Source organism: Branchiostoma floridae, chromosome 10 (genome assembly GCF_000003815.2).
Source record: "Branchiostoma floridae strain S238N-H82 chromosome 10, Bfl_VNyyK, whole genome shotgun sequence".
NCBI classification, from domain to species: Eukaryota; Metazoa; Chordata; class Leptocardii; order Amphioxiformes; family Branchiostomatidae; genus Branchiostoma; species Branchiostoma floridae.
The window spans coordinates 15,986,382-15,995,547 of NC_049988.1; the positions used below are offsets into that span (position 1 = coordinate 15,986,382).

Sequence of the window (9,166 nt, forward strand, 5' to 3'; positions counted from 1 at the left end):
TTGACGCCTTTTGATAAGAGTTTTGCCTTCTTGTGTGCGGAGTTTGCTACTGTACGGCTTTGTATTTTTTAAGTTTACAAGTAAATATCTTAAGTCAAGGACCTGGCAGAAAAAAAATCAAAAGTCATTGAATTGTTCTGCTAGTTTATTCTAGAAACGTTGAAGAAGAGAGATACTTAAAAAAGAGTGATATATATATATATATATATATATATATATATATATAAAGATCTCTCTCTCTCTCTCTGTATATATATATATATAGAGAGAGAGAGTAGAGTGGACTCGCTCCTCAGCTAACCGACATCTATCGCACCCCAGTCAATCTCTCATCCCTCAATGAGACATCTGGAGCCGATCTATTCGCCCTCTTGTACAAATGTCAAGGACTATTTTAGTCCGACATTTGTTACAAGATTCCCGCCTATCCCCCAAAGTCTGGCGCCAGTACCGTTATGTTTGGTCACGTGATCCTCCGTGACCGGACAGCTGAACGTGAGGTCGTTCACCCCGTACCCCCATCACGTGACCCGCCTTATATGGATGTACTACTGGTCCCTCCCACCACGTTCTCACGTGTCCAGGGACAATTTATGGACCCTTTGGTTGAGAAGGACCAGAGACGGACGTTTATAGCAGGCCGCGGAGAACTCGAGACGACTGATTGCCCTATTTTTGCCACTTACAACAGCAACTTTGGCAACAATATTATTCCAAGAGTTGCAAATCAACCGACAAGGCAAGGCTGTACGGTAAGAGTGTGTTGTGATGTTGCGAATTCTCTCCGTTTTCAGCGCTAGAGTTCATAGATCTTCATCTGAGTTTGGGCGTTATCTCGGAGCGGCATGTTGGCGGTGAATGTACTGTAGATCACTTATTGATTTCGTATGGAAGTAATCAGTTGTTTCCAGGGAATGTACCGGCCTTATTGCTGGTGTCTAGCTGGTATAGCTTTAATTGAAAACATCAGGGATGTGAACTAAACCAAGGCTAGATTTGGGATGGGAAAGTATTACGTTATCATGCAAAAGCCGGAAAGATACCAACCGTGAAACGTGTACATTAATGAATTCTTTCGTTATCCCTATAAATGGCGCCGAAAATCCATAAATTGCCGTAAAAAGTTTATTACCTCAGTTGTCATCAATAAGTGTAGAAATTAGTATAGATATCCACGAAATGCCGTTCTCAATTTGGCAATGAGGGTGAATGACAGTGGGATAGAGAGCCTGAGAGAACGAGAGAGGAAGAGAGAGAGATAGGGGGAGAGGAAGAGAGGGAGAGAGATGCAAAGAGAAAGAGAGAGTGAGAGAGAGGAATGGCTAGTCTTGACCTTCTTTTAGTTTGTTCCAAAGTTCTGGCAAATCATTCACCCAGTTTGGCCAAGTTTTGCTATTCTTAGTCACCAGAGGACTTTGGTAAAGACCTCTGAATGAATGAAGTGATTTATCTTTTTGATTGTTAGATCTAGGGTGTCGTTGCTGGGTTGCAATGAGGTAGGATGATGCAATATAAGTTCAAAACAAGAGTATGACTAGAGATTAGGATAGGAAAAGTTTAGTTTAGCAGGGAGACCCTAACGAAGGTATGATCCTCATTCTAAACTTGCTCAGTTTTCATCACCAAAGAAAATATTGAAAAAAATGTATTGCTGATGTGCAATAAAAATATGAACATTGATCATATAAAAACTATGGATATGTATGGGCCAAAACCTCTTTCAAACATCTAGTTACTTAACCTTAGTCTATTCTGAAATGTTAAATATTTAACATTTGTATCCTGTGCTCCATAACTTTCCAGTAAAGCTTTTTTTCCATTATATAATTTATAATATGGTCCCCTGTACTTTCCTAGTACAAATGTAGAACTTAGCTTAGCATCTACATCTTGAATTGATTCTTTTGTAAGATATAGCCCAACTTACACTGCTAAATGACCTTGCCCTGTATGTAATGTTAGCTACCACCCTCTTCATCACTCCCCAAATGTGCCTGTTGTCAGCTGGACCAAATGATGTGGCAAGATTCCAAAACTGGGACAGTCCAAAACAATTAGGAGGGGGTAGTAGCATTGTAAGGTGAAGAGGAATGGGTTCCTGAAACCACCATCTTCCATTACAAAGAGACATTTATGCATTGCAGTCACATATTTTAGTGAATTTTGTGGGATACTGTCTTATTGGAAATATTTGTTTTGGTCAGTTATTTTTTGCATTACCCCCACCCAGAATTTCTTGGTACAGTCCTGTGTTGCTATGACGACAACTTACCTTAAGATAAGTTAAAACATAATGGGGTTTTGTTGGAAGAAAAATATTGACACTTCTATCAACAGATCAATGTTAACAGAGATAAAGTACAAGAGTTTGCTGGCTGTAGTGTATTTATCTAACCCATGAGACATCTGGTAAATACATTCAAAGTGGACTGGAAGACATAAGAATGGTTGGTTAGTCTATTGTTCAGATAGTTGGTCGATCTATTCATTTATTGGTTGGTTGTTCCTTGGTTGGTTGGTCAGCAAATCACCATGACCATTATGCATGTGACATAACATTGTTCAAGTGTTGTTTCTGTCACAGCCTTTTGTAACATACAAATGATAACTAAGCAAAATAGACAAAAAAATGAAGTCATACATATGTTTGGACATATGTATGTAAGTTGAAGTTTGCTGTGCATCTGTGCAGATGCTTAGCGGTTGCGACCATCTCCATTTCTGTAGCCCTTGGGCCACACATTTGTGCAAGTCACTACAGCAGGGGGCTGGTCCGCTGGAAGTGATGTGTGTTTACTCCCATACTCTTTCCGAATTGCTAAGTGCTAAGCAGAGAAAGCAACATGGACAAAAGAGATGGATCATGGCAAATTCAAGAATCCAGATGGCATCTGGTAAAGACAACTTCTCTTTCCATGAAGAGAGTTTCCTTGTCTGAGTTTGGCTGACTTAAAGAGCCCCCTGTTGACATGGACTTGACAATCTTGACTCCTCACAACAGAAAAGCAGATGGAAAACACTAATATTGCTTAGGTTGGCTTTAACCCTTGAACTAAATTTTAGTTTAGCTCTACAGGAAGTTATTCAGTAACAAGAAGGCAAGCTAGGTACAAAACAAAATCCTAGGATTCAAACACTGAACATTAAGGTTCGGAGATAGTGTCCTTTGCAATAGGTCATTGTTTTATACAATTTGGATGCAATTTGGAAGTCTTTAAAACTTTTTGACCGTAAAATTCTGGCTTTTTGTTTGAGTCTTGGGTGGACAGAGGTCATGTTGGTTCAACCTTGCACTTCGCCCTTTCTTCAACACAATCCACATTTTCAAATCTCTTAGTTTTTGGCCTGACAGTTCACAAAGGAAGTGCCACTGACACTAAGTAGCCAAATAGTGCCAAGTTTTTTGGTACAAATATTGTTTTCCCCAATATTTGGTCCCCTGCCATCATATCTTGCTCTCTGGTTCGGATATTTGGTTGGGATAAACCGTTTCCCCGGTGACAGTTCTGGGAGAAAACAGAACCCATGTCTGACAGGCTGACCGGTCAAATGAACTACTCCTACCAGTAACACTTGGGGCAGGGCTGGAAACTAACCTTCGCTACTCTCCAAGCAGAGGTAAGGCTCTGCTTTTTGAGGTTAGACTCTGGCTGGTTTGTGATGTCTTGTTCTGTGTTTTTGCCAAGCTTTCTATTTTGTCAGATTTTTGTTTTGTCCACCAGTCACATCTGCTGTCATGTTTGGCTGGCAGACAAGAAGAAAGACTGACAAAACAGAAATCTCCGAAAAAAAGAAAGAGCTACGAAAATGTAAAAAAAAAGATATCTGGAGCTATAATACCTTCACATGCAGTAGCCTTCAATGTCACACCAACGCTCAGATGGATGGATTACATGTTGTTAAATGATCTATGCTGAGAAGATTTTTGTTAATGATGTCTTGGTTTCTGACTAAGATGGTAACTCTAATGTTAGGAATGTAATTTATGATTTCATGTCTGTGCCTAAATTTTTAATTCAGTTTGGAAAACTAATTTGTATAGATTCCTGTCTACTTAATATTCTAAGGATGCAGATAGACTGGTGCCAAGGTATACAATAACCATGTTTCCACTTGCTTTCATTACAAGCTCTAAGGAATTAGCTTCTGTTCACTCAATCAGTCAATGACACCCAAATGACACGGTAATTTCTAGCCCAGCCGTGCCCCATTTGTAATGTTACACCAACTTTTGATATCAGTTCAGTCTGGTGTTTTGACATGGCATTTCTTATATACCTTAAGTTCATTTGCTCCCAGTTACTGTCCCAGTATCTATTAGGAGCACAATTTTGTGGAGAAAAGCAGGGGATACAAGGAGGGACTTGTTGTTGAAAGGTAAGACTGCATAAGTCAAATATTGGTATGTTTTGTTGATAACATGCATGCAGACTATTTTGACATTGGCTACAGCTTCTGATGATCTGCATCTGCCTCAAGACTTAAGAACTTGGGTCAAGGACATTCAGATTTTCTTAAAGTTTAAACAACAAGTTTTAGTCTTTTAAAGAGAGAGGGGGGATAACAAATTAATGTGACAAAACATTGTATGAGATTAAGAATTTGTTTGGCAGGCTAGACATTAGTTTTTGTAATGTACTTCTCAGAATGTGTGTTCCGACTATGAGTGTGTTTTTAAAATGTCACAACAAAGTCGCCGGTCGTTGAAACCTTAACAGTGATTATATTTGCAGTAGAATGTCAAATTTACCCTCCTGACACAGAGAATTACTTACATGTACATCAGTCATACATTTATTTGTTCCTTCACTTCATTAAACAAATCATACAATTACATGTGTAACAAAATTGTTTTATTAGCCAGCGATTGATATATGATTTCTTTCTTAATTGCTAAGCACTATAAGTATACTACAAATTCCTGGAAAACTGTCATTCCTAGATGATTATTGAAACCCTTAGAATCCCCTTTTTGAGGTTTACAACCAACACAATCCTAATCTGTTTACACAGTGAGTTGGTTTATGTGACTTAGAATAAACAGTTTTGGTCAGTTTTGTCATGGATCATTACCCCCCACCACCATGCCATGTGTCTAGCATCAAACACTATAACCCGACAAAGCTTTGTGAACAGTGTCAGACACTTAAGGGTTTATTTAATTAGCCTCCACTTGAATTCTAATTGTCTGTAGAAAACATTCTGGGTAAAGAAATGAAGTTCAAATCCAGACAAAGAAGACTTGATTAAAAGTTGTTTTTTGTGCACTGGTCGGACACTTAAGGGTTTATTTAGCCTCCAATAGGCTGCGGAAAAAATTTTGGGTCAACATATGAGGTTCAAAGCCAGACAAAGAAGACTTGATTCAACTTTTCTTTTTTTTTAGCCTGAGAGAGGTTTTGCAATAGCTGTTTTCCTTCCTGGGACTGGCTTTATCATTTGCAATATTAAATAAGAGTACCCCCTTGTAACGAAGGCTATCACACTTTTAATTAGCCTCCACTAGATTTCTATGTCTGCGGTGAACATTCTGGGTCAAGAAATTAAGTTCACAGGCAGACAAAGAACTTTTATTTTCAACCCGAGAGAGGTTTGCACTGCTGTTTTCATGACTGGCTTTATCATTTGCATTATCAAATACCGGTACTCCCTTGTAACTCCCTTGTAACAAAGGCTATCACACTTAAGACATCTGGTTAGCCTCCACTAGACTTCTATGTCTGCAGAAAACATGCTGGGTAAAGAAATTAAGTTCAAAGCCAGACAGAGAAAAGTTGATTATATTTCAATGCATACATGGAAAAACAATCTTCTTTGATTATATTCCATTCATACAAGGAAAATAGTTCTTTGATGACAGAGAAAAGTTTATTACATTTCAATCTAGGTATGATACATAGAAAAACTTGTTTGACCGTTATTAATTCAATGAGCAGCCTGGTTAAAGTTTACAGACTGTAAAACAAAAGTTGTGCACAGTGTCAAACTTTGAGAGACAATTTCTCTACAATTTTTTTTTCATCCTGTCAGAAAGAGGTTTTGCAATCACATTGTTTTCCTTTCTGGGACTCAGCTATATCATTTGAGATATCAAATACTCCCTTCTAAAGCGCATGGAGATTCACTCAGTTGTTGAAAAACATCTGATTCAACTTTGTGCACAGTCACTACACCCTTTTAAAGAACAATAGTACATAGTTCTCACAATTGGGGGACAGTGTAAAAGTGGTGCCAAAAATAGCCACTTCTTTTTTTGGCTCTGAGTACAGGTGAGAAGGAACCACATAGTTTTTGCACCAAGTTACCAAGTTCAAGACTTGATACACAAGGTGTTCTTTTATGCACTGGTTCCCAACACATTTCTTCTCCTTATCCAGATTTCTAAGACTTTGTGTATTCAGTGGCAAGTGTAAAACTTTTTGTGATATTTGCAACTTTTCAAAGCTATAGACTCTGACAGCCACACGCTAGACAATAGTGAGACAATACTTTTTTTTAGATAATGGGTGGTTGTTAAGGGCATTTTTCCTTATACAAGTACCGCACACATCTGTTTCATACTGTCAAATATTAACTTGAGTATATTCATGACGCATCAGCAATGTTTGCCCAGCTAACAGTCCAGATAATGCACTAATGTAGCAATCCTGGGTGGCTAGGTAAACCGTAGGTAATTCTTGTCAAACGACAGAACCGCTCAGGTCACACAGCTCCGTTCGTAGAGGAACTGAAGACTTCTTTGTGGACTTCTCTTCCTGTGACTGTGACACAGTTCAGTCTGCCTGTGACTTAGAGTCTTCAATTTTGAAACAAGGTATTTGGCTCATAAATGTATCTCGTTTAGCTTATAATTTTTTAAATCGGTAATCTGCGTTTCAGCAGTTAACACACCAATCTTGCTGTGCAGGTGACAGATGATTATGTTACATGTACGTACATTGAATTGCTTGTTATATTGTGAAGTATCAATATAAGGCTGCGACAATTTTTTTAAACGTTATGTTCAGTTTGAAACGTGAAAGATATGAATGAACAGATTTTTGCGACCTAATAATATGTGAGTTTGAAATAATGTTAAGGTCTATTAGAACATTATAGGACTTGCACAATTTTTGAAACTTGTTTTAATGGAACCTAGATTATCGATTTGTCATGTGTTTTGACTTTTATCTTGGGCTTTTTTGTTTGCACCTCAGTTATGAGATAACGAAGTTCTATCCATTCATTGGATAGAAACAAAACTCTGGTCATAGGTGACCACTGGGTAATCACACAGATAAAGACTTTAAATAGTGCCATTACATAGCCGGCTACAGTCACGTATTCACTCATCAACCACTCAGAAGTTTGGAAGGTACAGTTATCTCCTCTCAAGGATCGTAAATGTAAAGCATGTTAATGAGTTTGCAGAAGTAACGCTAATTCACCTTTTTCCGCGGGGTAATATCCGTTGTTTTCACAAACAGGATTTTTGGGGATATCAAGTCAACGGACAGTGGTTTCAAGTTTAAAATATTGCATATATTTTCAAAATATTACACCCTTTGTCGACTTGATATCCCTAAATACCTTGTTTGTGAAAACAACGAATATAGCTCCCGCGAATAAAGGTGACCTAGCGTTAATGTTATTATCTTCATCAGGTTAAATTTTTGGTGCTGTTTATCCGTCCGTCTGTGTGTGTGTGTCTCAGTTGCCACTGCCAGTATTCCTCGAGAAGCCATAAATGGATCCTTACGATATTGAATGGTACATGGGTATACTAGTATTAGGAGTTAGGAAAACGAAGATCAACAGCAGCTGGTGGTTCACAAATTAACAGGCATGGTGTGCTGAAGGGACTGATGAAACATCTGTATGAGTTGATTAAATACTAATAGTTACAGAAATACAGACTGTCAGACAATCCTAAGGTTTCCTGAAAAATCTGATGAGTCGGAAATGTACACCTAAGGTTGTGTGCAACTAAACCGACACCTGTAAATGAAAAACATCCTGTTGACAAAACTAAGATACTTTTTGATACAGTGTGTTTGTCAGGTATTCAACTGCAAACAACAGTTACTATACTCTACTTGTCATACCAATAATCATTCTGTGTTTGTATTCATTTTATCAGTAATTTGAATAGAAGTCTCAAAGTCGTTGATTTAAGTTATTTTTCAAGATCTTTTTGCTAAAGGTTGGGTGCCAAATTCTTCCATCAGCAAGAAAACTTACTGCCCACTGTTTGCTGAGTAGGCTAGCACACCATTATCTAACTGATACGTGTCAATGAGTAGATACATGTACCTTTAGATATTTGACACCATTTGCCTTACAACTCATATGAGAAAAGACAAAATAAGTTCTCAAGGCCGTCCCATTTTGGCAAGGTCAGAGCAGTCTGAGTCACAAAGTGTTGTTTTTTTGGAATTGTTACAGTAACAGGTTATGTAGACCTGGCCCAGAGGTTATCACGACCTCACCCCACAGGTCCAAAGTCTCAGGGCTGTTATCTGAGTTTTTCTTTGTCACCCAGACTGCCCATGTTAATGTATTATGCAGATGTGGAGGTGGACTTTATAACCCTTGTTTCAAGGCCTTATGGGGCCACAGTAAGCTTTTGAAAATTAAAATAATACTGTAATTCCTGATTTTTTCACTGTAATGTTATGTTCACGGTTTTCACGGTCACGACTGTAGCGTGAACTTATCATTACCGATGAAAAATAATTCACAGACTTTTTTCATGCGCACTTGCCTCAACAGTGAACATTTAGTTCCGAGAACAAGTTCAATTTTCTCAGACCGTGAAAATTTGGTACCGTGAAGATAAAGTGAATTACAGTAGTGAGTTGGGAGATCAATGAGGAAAAATACTGTAAATGCATCTTATTTGTAAGTTCGCGGGGATTTAAATTCGCGGTAGCGGGAAATGGGACTTTTTGCGGCGGTTTTAAGTTCGCAGTAACACCATAGACTGCAGCCTAAATTTTAGCGGTGGTTTTAAGTTCGGGGTGAAGTGGCCACTGCGAAAACCGCGAACATTAATCCACCGCGAACATTTCTGCATTTACAGTACTCAGAGAGTATGGGAAAAATTTGTACTGTTTCAGGGCCTATTGACTTGTAGCTTGTAAGTTTTCCACCCAGCCCACTGTCACCTATGTCTCATCTCTGCATC

At 38.4% G+C, this 9,166-nt stretch overlaps 1 protein-coding gene across 1 annotated transcript in view; it reads left to right on the top strand.

Moving 5' to 3' along the window:
- Window positions 1-572: 572 nt before the first annotated feature.
- The window catches only part of LOC118424963 (ATP-dependent translocase ABCB1-like), a 34,300-nt gene continuing 25,706 nt past the window's right edge, over window positions 573-9,166 (top strand). Inside the window, exon 1 of the mRNA XM_035833772.1 lies at window positions 573-752. The gene's annotated coding sequence lies outside the window, so the exon portion shown is untranslated. The remainder of the gene's footprint in view (window positions 753-9,166) is intronic.